At 30.4% G+C, this 17,648-nt stretch overlaps 1 pseudogene; it reads right to left on the bottom strand.

The window, feature by feature from the left end:
- Positions 1-4,832: 4,832 nt before the first annotated feature.
- On the bottom strand, positions 4,833-10,389 carry LOC130811115 (dol-P-Glc:Glc(2)Man(9)GlcNAc(2)-PP-Dol alpha-1,2-glucosyltransferase-like; annotated as a pseudogene).
- Between the last annotated feature and the right edge of the window lie 7,259 nt (positions 10,390-17,648).

Genomic DNA, 17,648 nt, shown 5'->3' with positions numbered 1-17,648 from the left:
CCCTCCCTCCTATCAAATTTGCGTCAACTTTTTAATTTGTTTTATTAAATTTGTCTCATTTTTATTTTTGATTATAACTTATATTTTTTAATAAACTTTTATCCATATATTTAACTTGTAATCTATATATTTTTTTTATATGTTCCCAAAATATACCACTTTAATTACTCATTTTTTGAATACCTCCACAGGGTAAAATTATTGGGACCGAGGGAGTATTTTCCAAAATTCTCTAGGGTCTACCACATGATTTATGGAAAAAGCTATTTTGGTGGGTAGATTAGATTAGCATGTGGCCCGTTGTGTAGAAATCAAAATATTAGCACTTAGAAATTCACTATTATCGTTATTTCCAAAATTTTGACTATAACAACTATGCAAAAGTATTGATAGGAGTAAGACAGCTGCATCATGCAAGTTGAGCAAAAATGTGGGAAAAATTATACTTCCTCCGTTCCATAATTGTTGCTACATTTGCACGGGCACGGGAATTAAGAAAAGTGATTGACTGTAGCTGATTGTTTACTTTATAGAGTATAGTATTTTATTATTGTTAATTGAAAAAGAAAAAGGAAAAATAGGTTGTTAGGTTACTTTATAGAGTATAGTATATATTTTATTATAAAGTATAAAGTATAGAGTAGGATAAAAATAGGGGTAGGTAGAACTTTAAATGATTATTTTATTACTAAAAACGGAAATATAGCAACTAATATGAAATTGCCAAAAATAGAAAATGTAGCAAGTATCATGGAACGGAGGAAGTATATTTCATACTTTTTCGATTTTTTAGCCCTATATGCATCTCCAGTTATTATGCTATTTAATTAATGCACTATTTTAAAATCAAATGTTTTTAAATGTGTATAATAAAATTTTAAAAATTTATATAATGCAAGTATACATTAATGAATCGAACAATATTTTAGTTGATTATGTTTTTTTTTTATGCATTTTGAAAAATTTGTAAAATAAAATAAATTGATGAATAATATTCATTAAAAAAGCATGAGTTGATTACCCATTTAAAATCTTACTATATTTGTATCCTATTTTTAGTGAGTACTACCTAACTGACTTGTTAAGCATTTGATCTCATGATTAAACATGTAGATTTTAATGGTGTTAAAACATACTTCTTCCTGTTGCTAATCGGACCACTCTTATTACAATATAGTTTTGAAAATGACTCGTCAAGTTTGCATGTATTCAAATCTCCTCGTATGTGTGTTTGTACACACGAATTTATGACGATTTGTCTAATGTCAAAGGGTGAATTATATAGGTTGGAGTTGGGATATGAAAACTCTTATCCGCCATAGGTGGTGGATAGGTGGTGGGTATGAAATTTTACCCTTTATTTTAACTCGCCCTGTCTCATACCCACTTGACCCGCCACTTACCCACTAGCTCCATATCTACAATGTACCATTATTGTATCAATTTTGTATATATTTATTTAAAAAGTTCTAAAAAAATAAGTATATTAATTTTATTCAATACATAGTATGATTTAAAATAAATTAGATATACAATTAAAATTTTAAGGAATTACAATTGTGAAGCACATATAACATAGACATGGAGTGAATGTAAGCTGGAATACACGGACACGTCCCTGAACTGGCGTGTCCTATGTCGGACACGCGACGGACACGCGAAAATCCATGTCCGAAACGCCAAATGAAGTGTCCAATATTTTAATATTTTTCCGGACACGCGGACACGGCAAGGACACGTTTTTAAAAAAAAAAACTATTTTCCATTCTTTTCTTCTCCGTTACTTCCCATGTTTCTGATAGATATGGTCTTGATATTGATGAATTATTACCACATTTATTATCATTATTTTCAATTTTATCATCATTTTTTCCTAATTTTTGCAACCCAGGAATGATTGAAACCAACCTTGAATCTATATCTTCTTTAGAAAAAACAAAACTCAAATCCATAAACCCTTTAAGTTCTTCAAATTCAAGGTCAGATAAACTCTTACTTAATCCCTTCTTTTTTCTTCTTGATCTGTTGGTAAATTCTGGGTTTATTCCCTTTAATGGAGAAGAAATCAATTTTAATTTTATTTTTTCTGGGTTTTTTTCCTTTTCTGATTTTGAATAATCTTCAAAATCTTCTGATATTTTCCTAGAAAAAATAGTTTGTAGTTTTGATGTTAGAAGAACAGAATTTGGGGAAGAATAAGAATCACTTAATTTTTGTGGGGAATTTGAGATAATTTTTTCTAGAAAGGGAATTTTAGTATGAATTGTTGGCAAAGCTGGGATTTCTAAATTTGATGTGGGTATTTCTGGGAATTTTTTGGGTTTGAATGGTTTTGTCTGGAATAAATTAATAAAGATTGTAAAATTATCTTTAATTTGATATATTTATTATATTACCATTTTCGTGTCCCCGTGTCCGCCATTTTTAAGTTGGCGTTTTCCCGTACCCGTGTCCGTGTCCGTTTTAGTGCAACCTAGAATGTAAGGCATGTATAAATGAGTATACCCAGTTAGTCATAATAGATGCAAATTAGAGTTTGAATACATACCCATATGAGCAGATGTGGGTATAAAAATTCTACCTTAATTCTATGGGTGGTGGATATGTAAATTTTAGATAGGAATATGTATGATATGCGGAAAGACATACCATCCGCCCATTTAATCATTCCTAATTAAGAATCAACACAATTAAAAGCTGAGTGTGATTGCATAGTTGCATGCTAGATCTTTTATGGCAACTAATTGTAAGCACCTATAAGAACCAAATTACATCAACTATATACTACACTTCAAATGAAGTGTATAGAGTATGGACTAAGACACTAGTGTATGGTACTCCTTTATATTTCTATAGTTGACAATAATAGTAGTGTTGTTTTGGTATGGTGGTCCTATACTATATTTAGCCCAACCTAGTTACATATGTTGGGAACTTTGCCACCCTCTCACGAGTCACGCCATAATACAACCCAATGAACAATACAACCTAGTTACATAAGTGCCAAAACGGAATCTAAAAATATGAGCAAAGTGAGCAGTTGTTTAGTTTTATGATTTTAAAAGGTCTTTATTGTACTCCTAAATCTCCTCTATTCCAATTAATTTATCATATTACAGTTGTCGTATTACGTATGTAAAATTTTTTTACACTAAATATAGTGAAATGAGTGGAATGAAGGAGTATATATTTTAAAAAGTTGTTTTTTTTTTCCAACTATTTTTCTATAATTAAAACTAGATATTGAGAATATGGAAATGTAATATGTTTATATATAATATTCAAAACTCATAAGGCTTATGTTTAACCTAATATTTGTGCTGATTTGTCAATTTTGATATTTTATAGGCTTGGATGCAGAGAAATCTTAGAAGTATATGTGAAATAAAAACATGCTTAGATGCCTTATATTAAAAACTTGTATGGTTAATATAGAAAGTAAGTTTCAATAAGAATTTTCCTTAAAAGTACTTTTTTCATCAAATTATCTAAGAAATTTTTTTAATTGGTTGAATATTAAAATTTGGGACTCACCCAATTTTAAAAGACAAATAATGATCTATGATTTATAAAAGTAAATATAATTAGTTGGGAGTAGGCATCCTTAAAATCAACCCCAGAACTTGGATTTGAACCCAAGATATGATTATATGGAGTAGGCTTTTGGAGGTAGGATTTCTTCTTAAAGCAAGACCACAAAGAAAGGTGAAGAATAAGTATAGAATTCCCTTGTATGAGAACTGAGAAGGTAAGGATTTGATTCTCAAATCTTTCACCTTTGTCCATACTTTTCCTCTTATTGAGAATTCTATTCCATAATATCATAGGGTAACATTTTATTAATCATAAAAGGTAGAAATTATAACCCTTTTAAGATGATAATCCAAAAGCTAAGGCTACTACATGGGACACCATTGGGAGAATATAACCTAGTAATTTATGTTTGTGATAGGATAAAGAGTATAAAGCATCATTAAGTTGTATCATTTACAATTTTGATCGGTTTGGGTCGATCCAACAGTCAGGTTTGATGTAGTTATTTACAATTATTTATGTCAAATTATTTCCAAGTCGCAAGTCTAAACGTTAATTTCATAATATTTCAATTATAGAAAATAAATCTTTAGACTGGCCAAGTAATGGGTAGAACTTAAATTCTTACATTCAAACATGTTACACGGTTGTGGTGGTCATAGAATTTCATTTCAAATAGCTCACTTGATAAATAAATTTGTCAAAAATTTAAGAAAAGAAGCGAGCAACATTGTTGTATTATTGGCCACACTTAAATAGTATTTATAGAGACCAGCTTAATATGAAGTTAAATTATTTTAACATATTTTATAAAGGCAAAAAAAATTAATTATCGAAAATAATTTAGACAAGTTTAGCCTCAGTTACCTTGAGATAAAACTAAAGGCTATCATCTTTTTTCTTTCACACGTACTAAAAATTATAAGCTGTAAAATTGAAAAATATACTCATTTTCTATTTGATTTTAATATATTCTTAATAAAACACTTTTGTATAAAAATACTAAGATCAACCTTTTAATATCACATTTCCTTTGAGTTTAAATTAAATGAATATACAAGTATAATTAGTTATTAAACAATTATTGACTACTTAAACTAAATGAAAGCAAATAAATTCTACCCCACACCAATCCCCCCCAAAAAGGGTAAACAAAAGAAGCATCTAATTCTTGTGCTTCTTATGCCCCTACCTAAAAGTTTCTTGACCCTTTTCCATCATAAATTTGTTCCCATGACTATTATTGATATAGTAAGAATCCAATGGGTAAGAACACCAAACTCCCATCATTAATTTTCTTTTCGCTTTTTCTATTTCCGATTTTTCTATCCCGGAGTAAGGCTAAAAATTCTCTACACGCAAAAAGAATTAGACGAAATTGATTCTTCTTATAGGTGGTGACTAATGAGAATAAAACTACTATCAGAAGAGTGAAACAAAAAATCTTCAACCAGGCCAACCCATGCTCGAGATCTCATAATTTTGATTAAATATTGTGATCGTAATCCAATGGTAACACGGTATACAAAATACTATAGAGATCAATTGTAATGTAGTCTAATAAAATCTACCATATAAACCTCTGAACACCAGATTCATGGCTCCAATCAGACGGCCGAAACAAGCACATACACATGGTAAAGCTATTAATCGCCATATATAGAATCACCAACAATAGCCATTTTCTAGTGTCATCGATTCCAGTTATCGTGTAGTATCTATACTCGATCAATGGTGCAGGCATAAGGACTGCAGTGCAAGCCAAAAAATAGGTCAACACCCAGATTCTGGATCGGGTTTTTCCTGATAACAGAATGCGTAGAGAGGGATGAAGAAATTTATACAGTGTGAAAGACGGAACACAAGCTATGATATGGATGGCTCATAACTGACCTAGAATGCACGATTGATAGCCATGAATAAATATAGAGCGGAGCTAGGAGATATTACATCAACTGATGCGTGTTGATGATTCTATGCCGGACGTAAAATGTGTAGTGCCAATTGACAGCCACAAGATAGGGGTGTGCTATACTGCAGCATTCAACAAAATCGATCAGCTCTAGGAAACATAGCTAGCAATAAGTCGAATTTAGCTTGATCACAGGAATACTCATCTGACGTTCATGACTCGTGATTAGAAATCACGTAGTGTGAGGGCGATATAATGGCATTAGACGATGCAGGTTTAAGAGCCACAGTAGATTCGTCATAAGTCATAACTAATGGCAAGTCATCGCAATTACTGATTGTCGGTTCCACCGCTGACAATCTTTCACACCATCGGAGAACACAACGGAGTGCACATGAAATTACAAGGGAAAAGCAGCAGGAACGTTTTAGCCATTTTTACACAAACTCCATTTGGAAATAATGGTTGTTTGTTGTTGATTGAAGCTTTTGCTATACTGTTGGCCAGAAACTTTTGCGTAAGTTGTTGGCTAGTTTGGCTACCTGAATGTATTGACTGATTTGCTAGCTAATAAGCCAGCTATTTAAGTTAAATGTTACGGAGATATTTGGTAAAAAATTAGTCATTGGTTGTTGACTTACTAGTTTTTTATAAAAAAAAAAAAAGTGGGTCAAAAAGCCAAAAGGCAACGAAAAAGCTATAGCCTTTTCGTTTCGGCTTAAAAACCAACTTTTCAACAACTTAAACGATATTAACCTAACATTTTTTTTAGTTGTTCGACCAAACAAAGCCAAAAGCCAAAAAATAACAAACAAAATCAATAAAAACGTCATTTGCCAAACACCCAATATGCGAACACAAAAGACAACTGATCCGCAACTATCTAAATGTAATAAAACATATATCATAGCCATTAATTAATTGCATCTACCAGGAATATAAGATCGGATTTTCTATGCACACCTGAAAAAATGCACAGAAAGTATCCCAGCAGCAAAGGCCAGACATCCTAGAACAACGCTTAGTGGCCTATGGTTCCAAATAGATTGCAGCACAGCAGCGACATAGGCAAAAGTGAAATGGAACGGAGCGCAGAATAATGGAGAAGCCATTGCAACATACATTATTTGTGCAGAATGAGGTGATACGGCATGAGCTTCCTTCGCACATGCAACACAAGTACACAACGATGAGACAAAATACGATGCATACCCAAATAAGAGAAGTAGAAGAGTATAATGGCGACATAAAAATCAAGATAGAATAGGGAAAATTTAAGGCAAATACAAACAAAACAAGACGGTAGTACCGAGAACAACACTTCCGTTCCAGCAAAGATAAAGGGGCTAGATGAAATAACAAGCTCCCATTTTATATGCCATGATTGTACATTAATACACTGAACTTCATCAAGCAAACCTACATAATCAGAGCACAAGAAGTTAGCATTTGCCAAGCATCAATGGGAAATAATACCGATTACCAAACGGGCTGTTAGTGAACTTGCTCTTGTTTAGTGGACTTGTGGCAATGTAATGGTGTCGACTTCCCAATACTTTTTCGTACTGTCAATCTGCACCAAGATTGGATCCTCCGGACTCTCAACCTTGCACACAATCAGTCCTCTCAATTACAGGAAGGATGATTGACTCCAATTCACACAATACCACCACCAATCAACCCAAGAAACCAATTCTTGGTTTTCAGGCCAGCCTTAGTCACCCTCTGTCTTGGCTTCACTCACCAACGAAAAATGACTCCACACACCTCTCCTTGAGTTCCACTCAATATAGGAAAGATGACACTCTAAATTGTTCCAGAATTAGAGTGTAGAAAATGTTCCAAACTTTCTTGGAAGGCTGAGGATTAATGACAAATGCATACACAAAGGGAACAAAGGGAGGAATTTCTCAACTTGGAAAAAAATGAAGAATGATTATTATTAATCACTAAACTGAATCCATGTACATGAGAGGCAACCTATATTTATAGGCTTCTAACTAGCTAACGGCTAAAATCATCACGTGCGTTACATCATGTATTTAAAAACAAAACTGAAACAGAAAACCAAGTCAGAAGCTAAGGCTGGTCAGCACTGTTCTGTTCAGCGACTGGGTTCCCTTGTGCTTGTGTTCTAGGTAACTGTGTGAACTACCAGCAGGGCTCTTGGACCTTTATGGCTAGGTCCATGTATAGAGATGACGTCCCCCTGATTGTGCAGGTCCAGATCTCCCTGGTCACGGCTCTGGTCATGCTGCAAGGTGAGCTGGTCAGCGGGTGTACTGCTGTTCTGAACTGTTGCTGCTGCTGCTGTATTCTGTTCTTTCTGAGCATTTTGATCTTCATTCTGAAATGTTTGTGGATTTGCTGTGTTGTTCTCTGTATGATCTCCTTGATTCTTTGTGTGATCTTCATCCTTTTGAGTTGAGTGATATTGAGGTGCATCTTCATCAGCTTGTACTGAACCATGGGCTGAGGTATGTTTGAGACTAGGCACACATGGTTCACAATCACACTTTAACAACAGTTTTCTTAACTCTGTAATATGCCACACTAGTCAGTTTCTCCTATTTGTCCAGACATACACAAGCTACATCATTTTTTCCTATATATAGCTAGTCTAAGTCACAAAAGAAAGACAGTAGACGATTAGTTGGAAAACTGAATAAAGACTCGTAAGTCACCTGAAACATGAGATCGTGCAACAGCAATTTTTTCCCACCAGTGATTTCAGGCCTGGGAATTTCTTGGGCGCTTTCGCCTTCTTGCTCCTGGATTTGCAGTAAAAACATGTTTGAGAATTACCCCGTCCTTATCACCACGACACAGATTAGATTTTTGAACACTTGAGCTACTGATTAGAAGCATATCAATTACACCCTCACATGCAACAAAAACCATCCATATGACATTGGTTTGTCGGGTGCATACAGCCAATGCACCCAGCTGCATTAATTGAAGTAAACAAGGTTTTAATTAGTTGTGTTAAGAAAGTAACACAAAACATATTTGACACTGTCCTTAGGGAGGCTAGGTACATAGCAAGGAGAACGATCAGAGAGGCAACTTAGTGTAGTAAATATAAGTAAAGAGCCAATGAAGAGGGTATAATGAAAGAATAATAGTGCAAAGTGTCGCTTTTCTTCTGTCAAGTGCTGGTTTTAAATGTTTTATAATCTCATTTATCAAAATGCTGCACATAACAGCAAACGCACCATTGACTTAGCGAAGGATTGCAGTAGAACATAGATCAGAAAATTTTGAGATCTTTTGCAGAAATAGCATGACGGGTTACAAAGAAGCAACATAGGCAAGTGAAAGATAGTACCTGCAAAGGTATTGAATTACCAAATAAACGCCAACTTTTGTTTAATCTTGCACTCAAACTCCAAATAACTAATCCCACTTGATCAAAGAGTTGTCTCATTGTTTGTTGTAGCTACCAAAAATGTGGAAACGGCAAAGTTTTTGGGCTAGACACAACTTTGGGTAGTTAGACAACATCATTCTAAAAAAACAAGAGAATGGTTTGATTAACTCCGGTTCTACAATATTATTTAATCCAGCTCAGTTTTAAGAAGGATTCTCCAGGAACTACAAGAGCAATAAGTGGTATAACATATGGAAAACCGACTTATACTCCACAACTCATTAGAACTAAATTGTGAAGTTAAAATCAACTCTAATAATTTCAGTTCAGTTCACCACTATTTATCTTCTCACATTTTCACTGCGGTTTTGTTTAGTTTTATTTATGTTTTGAATGTTGGGGAAGATAGACCCATAGTAGTACCTAACAAGAGTACAGAGTATATGATAAATCTGCTATAAGGTATAGCATATATTTCTATAAATTTTGGCAAGCTATCCAATCCTAAACGAAATTTATTTGGATATTTGTCAACAACTCATACAAATAAGCAAAAACCTATAACATTTCTATCTTTTTTTGTTTACTTCCAAATCATCTCCATGAAATACTATTTTTGTAAAACTATAACAATTTGGAAATTGATGTATATTGGATGTTAGCTAACTTTCTTCCCAAATTCATCATTTCACTTTTCCAACACAAGAAGAACATCATAAACTAGCATCCCAAAAGGCAACAACAAAAAACAATTCATTACCCCAGTGTCATTAAAAATGACTCCCACCTAGGGCGTAGTTTTGAGGACCGGATGTCCCGCAACCTTACCTTAGTGATTGGTAACAAATAGGTCATTTTTAATTGACCTTTAGCAGCACACATCATCTACAACTTTACGCAAAATAAAAAGTGTATATGATTTAATGAGTCATTTTAGTATAATCCATTATAATCAGAAACCAAAGATATAAATCTTTGCCTATGGAAATATGGCACATTACCATCCCAAAAAGCAACAAATGGTAAACTCAAATTCCATACATTATAGCTAATAACATCAGTTACATCACCTTATTCAAACACAAAAGTGCTATATTATGAAACAACATTTCCTAGTCAATAAAACCCAAATCATTAAATTCAAAAAAGGGGCAATTCAAGGCAGAAAGCAATAAAAATCAAAACTTTGATAATCCATTACATAAAAAATGGGTGAAAAATACACATACTATGATAGGATCCCAACTCTTGAAATTGCCTTTACAGTATCGTTGAACTTGTGGAATGTGGAAAATTTCATCCTGTAACATTCAAATCCAAATCTTTTTCATCAAAAGAGATCAGATATTGTGTGCAAAAAGAAAAGATGAATACGGAAAAAAGGAAAAGTGATGAAATAGTCTACCATGTAAGAATCAGGTACAATTTTATTGACAAGAACATAAATTTTAATCACCCACAAACTCACAATCAAAATCATCATTGTCTTCCCATTCTTTCCAGATAAAGATCCCTTCTTCAGCAAATCTGTAGCTGGGTTCTTAGAAGGGGAAAACGGGTGGGTGGGTGGGTTTCACCCGTTTATCGAATGTGGTCTTTGGTCGAGTAAAATGTTTGGATTTGCCGCCCATAAGTTGCGAAGAAAAAATTCTAAAAACGACATATTTATTTTCTACTCCATTGGAAAATCCTAACTTGTGAAAAGTTTTATTTAAAAATTTTCCTTAAAAAGTTTTCATTTTTCATTTTGCAGTGTTTTATTTGTTATTTTCATATGGAAACTTTTCATTTATATCACAAATTTTAGACAAAAATAATCTTATCCATCCTCATTTTAATATTTTAATAATATTTATAGTTCCCACGTATCTTCCACTAACTCCATTTTAACATTTTTATATTTATTATGGTCACCACATGTTTCCCACTAACTTTATAAAAACTACATTTTTTAATTAGTTGTGGTCCCCATATATTTTTTATTGACTTTCTTTTAATTATTTTTTAATATTTGTGGTCTCTATTTTTCCTCCATAAATTTATTATTCAATAAAATAATATCTCCACTATCTAATATTCTATTTTTTTTAATTCCCGTGAACATTCTTTATGGGAATTTCATTAAGAAACGGAGATAGTATGTTTTAAAAAAAAATAAAAGAAATTCAGGTACGCCTAGAGTTGAAATTTTTAAGTAAAATTGCAAATTTAATGTTTATAATTGAACCATCTAAAATTGATAGTTTTAAAACATTTTTAATATTAAGTGAGATCGTCTCATTCGTGAGATGTGTCCTAGGCCGGCTCAATTATATAATTTCAGGATTTAAATGACTAATTTTAATGATTTGGAATTGACATTTTAAATCATGATATTTTACAATTTTAAGATTTTAAAGGTCAATTACAAAACTTAAAAGGGAAAATTAAAGATTTTAAAGACATTCGAAGACTTAAAACACCAATTATAAGATTTAAAATTACCATTATAATATTTGAACTTTAAAGTATGATGCTCAAACATTAAAATTAATATTAAAACTTGCACAACTTAAGTCTTGGAATTTGCTATTAACGTCTTAAAATTAACTTTTTAAATATTAAAATTAATATGTAAAAATTATAAAAAAAATTTGCTCTGGATACTCATTGAAAACTTTTGAGGAAATATATACTTCTGAATATTAGAATCCCTCAAGTTGAAATATAATGGTCACAAATGCTAAACTTAACATAATTAAAATTGACTATAAGCGTTAGTGAAAAGTTCAACTACCTACATAAATATAGGAATTAAGTATGCCAAACAGCTCTTATAATAATTATCATCATACTCAGTGTATCTACTATGTTTAAAATATAAAAAAAAAGACGGACAACAACTCATACCTAAAATGAGAGTGCGGTTAAAAAATCCCTCAACTCCATAAAAAAAAGCTAATTATAATTAATAAGTCAAATGTTTATCACAGACTGTTACTAAATAAGTCAAACTAAAACATAAATACTAAACCATTTATTCAAATGTTGATCAGAAATATGTTTTGCTAATAGAGAAAACCAATGCAACAAAATAGAACGTAAGGAAAAAAACTTTAATAGAGGAAAAATAAAATTCTTAAAGTTTTTATCACATCTCGATAACAATTAAGATATCTATTAAAAGTCCACGGAAGTTTTTAAGAAAATCAACTATTTAATCTCTAACGACGTAACAAGTTGAGTATTGGATCTTGAGATCTCACAACCTGTTAAAATAAAAGAAGATTAAACAAGATATGAAGAAAGAATTCCTTTTCTATTATGAAAGATCCAAAAACTGAAAATCAACTCTATTACAATAATTGTGGGATATATATAATAGTTGACAAAATAGACAAGGGTATGAACGGTAATTATGGCACATGTTCATTGGTATAGGTGGTAACATTCTTAACACAACCAACTCAAAACAAGCCTATGACAAAAAGCGGTAGAAAAACAAGGTACATGTCAAAGTCAACTGAATCAACTATTAAGTTGTTAATTTTTGAAAAACTCAAACCATAAATTGAGGGAATGTTATATACCTAAAATGTATTTTATAATAAGTAAAAATCAATTAAGTTCCTAGCAAGTCAATGACCCTTAAAATATTTAAGGACCCCAAGATCATTCCGATGGAAACAAGACAAATATTAATTGAAGCAAAAAGTGCCATTTATATGTAATCAAAAAGAATAAAATTGGCCATATCATATGTGAATACTCTCAAATGAACACCTTTATTATAAGTAAAATGAACACCTTTATTATAAGTAAGACACGACTATATTGACGTCATAATTCAAAATTTCTAGTCACCGGTTATTCAAGCTTTCTTATGCTTTTAAAAAGTATGATTTTCACCGATTATTATTTACTATTTAGTCATATAATAAGATGTGTCTTTGCATATACTAATTCAGTAATTCATATAAATGACAAATGTATAAGTTACTCCTTCTATATTTCTTTAAGTGTTTTATTTGGTTTTTGTTATTATCTAATTATTAATTTTAATTTGTATTTTATTTTAGTTTATAAGTTCGAACATAGTTAAATAAATCTTAACCTGTTTCAGTATAAGCTATACTGAAATTAACTTTTAATATAAATGATGAGAATATTAAGTGAAACATTTATAAATAAATAAAGGTCGTATTATTTATTGAGCTATTCTTATAATAGACTGAGACAGCATAAAACAAATAAACTTATGTGCTATTAATTTATATTATTAAACTATTTAATTTATATATAAGGCACATCTCACTCTGATACCCTGAAGAATGAATTTGTATTGTCTTTTAGATTAAGCTACTTCATAAGAATAGAATTATAAAAAGGTGCATCTCATTTATTTATTAACTTTTTAAAGTGGGAAATTGGAAAAAAGATGAAGTGGGAAGATAATGATTGGCGTGGGGAACAAGTAGACGCTCTAAAGAGCACGCTAAACAGATGGAGCAACAAGCTAAGGGAATAGACGAGACACTTGGTTACTCTCCATTAGGAGTATTTTTTTCGCATTTTGCGTTACATTAGGCATCGTTTGGAACAAGGAAATGAGATTTTAAGATGAGCTTTTATAGATAAAATATCTTATTTCTTATTTGACATATTAGGAATTTGAAAGAAAAAGATAAAAATAAAAGTCTTAACTAAAATACTCATTTTCTCTCAAAATATTTTTCTTGAGAGTTTCTCCTTTTTAGTCACATTTTCTATTCCCAATCTTTTTAGACAAACAAAAACTTATACTTTTTTTGAGACAAAATCTCATTCCTTTCCTCAAATCCCACTAGCCAAACAACCTAGAACTTTTTTTTTTGTATTTATCGGTAGTAGACTAGAAAATTCTAACATATTATTTTTGTGTCAATTACTCGCTCTGTTTTCATTTTTTTCTTTTCATTTACTTTTTGCGCATATCTCAATGTAAATTTAAAAGTCAAATAATTTTAATTGTGAGTTCAAAAATTATAAAAAGTTAATATTTAAAAAATATATATAGAGACAAATTTATCAAGATTCCAAATAAATATGTTTTCTCGTATAGATTGATGAGAAACTATAGTTAAAGTTTGACACTAAAATTCATAAATTTTATTCGAGAAAAACATATAAAAATGGAGAAAATATTAGGCAAAATTATGATTTTCATTTAATTTTTTTTGTTTGAATTTGTTACTTCTATATATTTTTTTAAGAATTTATCATTTTTTTGTTTGAATTTGTTACTTCTATTTTTTTTATGAATTTATCACTCCAATAGTAGCAAAGCATACTATAGTCTAAGGATTAAAACAATTAAAAATTGAAAGACCTAATTCTATAATATAAAGCATTATTTAACTTAAAATATTTTTTTTTATTTAAGTTAAAGACATTTTTTCAAGAAAGACAAAGAAAGTATTTCTAAATGATCAAATCCCACTTCTTGTTCAATAATTTACACTTTCACGATCATTTGATTTGCATCTCTATTATAGACGTATAGAAATTATTTAATAATTGGCTAATAAAACAACCAATAATTGGGTAAGAAAATGACTAGATAAGTTTCAAAAATAAAATAAAAATAAAAATGATATTAAATAAATTGTAGGAATCGGCTTGTTAAGTTTCTTTATGTCCTTTTCATTATTAATTGTCCTTTGATTTCTTCATTCCCTGGCTTTTATTCACCACCCACACTATGTAGAAGTAGATTTAAGAGATTTTTTTTTTTGAGTTTTTAAAGGTATGAAAAGTTGGATTAAAATTGAAATATATCCTAGCAAGTACCTAATGAATTATTCACTTAATTCTCCATACTTAAAAGATACTTATGGGTTTAACATCATCTCATACTGTATGGAACTGTCTTATTATAAAATATATAAGATCAATCCAATTGAGATGATCTCATTATGAGACCGTCTCATTCAGATCTTGTAAATCCAACTAAGTTTCTATTTAATACACCAATCTATTCACTTAATTCACTTAATTCTATTTATCTAATTGATCACTTTAAAATTATAAGTGATTAATTTTATACACTAAATATATAAGATCAATCCAATTGAGATGATCTCATTATGAGACCGTCTCATTCAGATCTTGTAAATCCAACTAAGTTTCTAGCTAATACACCAATCTATTCACTCATGTTAGTTATGCCTACTTAATATTAGATAACACATGTAGTGTTAGCCTTAGATGTGTAAAATTCAATTTAGAATGAAATTAAGACATCATATTATTATAGCGTAAAGAATTCCTCTTGCCTTAAGTTTTTGTATTTATCTAACATTCGTTTGAGAAATAATTTTAAATCTAGATAAGTAATTTTTAATATAGTATTCTACAACAACTACAACTATAATATTAAAGTCTTAATCACAAAAGATTAAGATTAATATATATTATGGTATTTTCAATCATAATTAGCATTGAAGACAATACTATACTTGAGTGAATTCCAAATTGTTGAGTTATGATTGATTTTGATGATAATAAACAAATGATGATTATCAAACTAATGTGTGTTAAGATGTGCATGGACAACTTATAAGTTAAGAATATGAAAATTCCCAAGAGCATCAATAACTTGAAGAGTTATTTTAAAGCATACAACAAAATAAATGAACAGTTTGTTTTTAAGAGATCGTACAAGAAAGATATCCAATCCGGAGTAGGATTGTTGATGCGAGTACGTAATGACTTTGTCAACAAAATAAATGAAGATTCAAGTATGACTGTACTAGGCTTCATGTAAATGTGATGAAACATAGAATATGTTAAGATACGTGAAGGAACAAGAGTTTGTCCCGGAACAAGTCAGTTTAGGAATGAGTCAGTTTAGGAACAGGTTACTGTCTCTATCAGAACGAGTATAAGTCAGTTTAGGAACACCCTAATGAATATATGATTAATAGATCTGCGTAAAACACAATAATGTATAAAATGAAAAAAAAAATCAGTTATTTAATAATTTATTTATTATTAAAATGATTTTTTAAATAAGAAGTTAAAAAGATAAAATTTGCTATAAATAGGCCACGTTTTGTTAAGAAGTTTTTTCTTTGAAATAGTCAACTCCTTTAGAAAAACCATTCCTTAAAAAGTGGTGTAAAAATATGAGATTTTTACTCTATTATAAAAGTGGATAGAAAATAGAGACTTTTTCCCACTATAAAAGTGGAGAAAAAATAGGAGTTTTTTTTTTCTCCACTATGGAAATAAAAAACGTGTGAAATTTTGAAAAAGATATGTTGATTTTAATTTGCTATTTTTTAGGAGAAAATATCTATCTTTTTAATAGCTATTTTATCTAATTGTTTTATAAGAAAAAAATATCTTTCAAAAATGTTTTTATTAAATATTTTTTTTACATGAAATTGAATTGTTTGAAAAGAATTTTTTATAAAACAAAATTATGTTTTACGTAAATTAAATTAAAAAAAGCGGTTATTGAAAAAGTAAAAGTCAAAAGCACCACCCTTAAACTTAGGAAAATGGGTGTTAAAGGGAATTAATTAACCGACATTAAATTTCCACTTTCCTAATTAAAAGTGTCATGAAAGTTATATAACTAATGGGAAGGAGTGGGAAGTTAATTTGCCAAAAATAGCTTTTCTTATTCTTATATAAAGACTTTAATTAATTAGAAAGTGAGTCCCCACAACTCCACCATGGGGTATTCACTCTTCAAGAGTGTTTACTTCTTTATAGGATGGGCTTCATAAATATTGAGTTTCACGTAATATCCTAAATACATATTTGAAGTCTATTCTTAAAGTTCTTGTCATGTAATGTTATGTTCCGTTTCACAAGTAATATAATCTAAAGTTTCATTATACGTAGAGTTTTATGCTCATCCAACGATGAGTTTGTACTTCGAGAGAAGTGTAAAGAGTTTGAGTGAACTCTTGTAATTTGGAGAATGGGTTTTCGAGAAAATTGTTATAGCTAGGCTTGGGGAAGTCTAGGGGAGAAGAGAGAAGCTTCGTGTGAAGCAAGCGAAGGAGAAAGAGAAAGAAAAGAGAAATTGGCCTAATTTTGTATATTTGTTTTATGTAATTGTAACGAATCGCCTAAAATATAGTAGAGAATTTGAAATCCCGAGATGTCGTGATTTTTCCTTCTATTTAGTTTTAGAAGGTTTCCACGTAAAATATTGTGCCTCTTTCATTTATGTTTTACAAGTTCAAATCTTTAATTTCGCAAAAGATTTGAAAAATACTATAAGTAGTTTATACAACAATTCATCCCCTTCTTATAGTATCTATCCATAATTAACACAAACACTAGTATAAAACAGGTTAATTAATGTTCATCTCAGTTTGTGTACTATATCAACTTGCAGTGGATTTTTCTATCACATAATTGAATAACCAATATTAGTAGATATTTAATCAAATAAACTGAAATATGACATTTGCAAATTAACATGATATTAAAGGTGTTTAAAACAAATTCAAAGATTTGACATATATATATATATATATATTATATTACCGAATTTAAGTTTGATCGGACTTACAAAATGAATTTGTGTAGGTAAAATAGATACCTAAATTCTTGGCTAATTCTAAAGTAAGATAAGAAAGAAACATAATTGTCACGAGCACAGTGACATTGACCGCTTGGCAAGCATATAGGTAACATTCTTCTTGTGATTAGCGCTAAATGTTGGTACTTCTAATTTAACAAAAATAAATGTCGACCATAATAAGAAGTAGTAATTTAATCGAATTTTTTAATTATGAGGTGAAAGGTCAGGAAACTTATATGAAAATCAAATAAATAATCTTATTTGTAAAA

Source organism: Amaranthus tricolor, chromosome 1 (genome assembly GCF_026212465.1).
Source record: "Amaranthus tricolor cultivar Red isolate AtriRed21 chromosome 1, ASM2621246v1, whole genome shotgun sequence".
NCBI lineage: Eukaryota > Viridiplantae > Streptophyta > Magnoliopsida > Caryophyllales > Amaranthaceae > Amaranthus > Amaranthus tricolor.
Note: the sequence above shows the minus strand (reverse complement) of the source record. Positions and strands in the feature narration are given on the sequence as shown.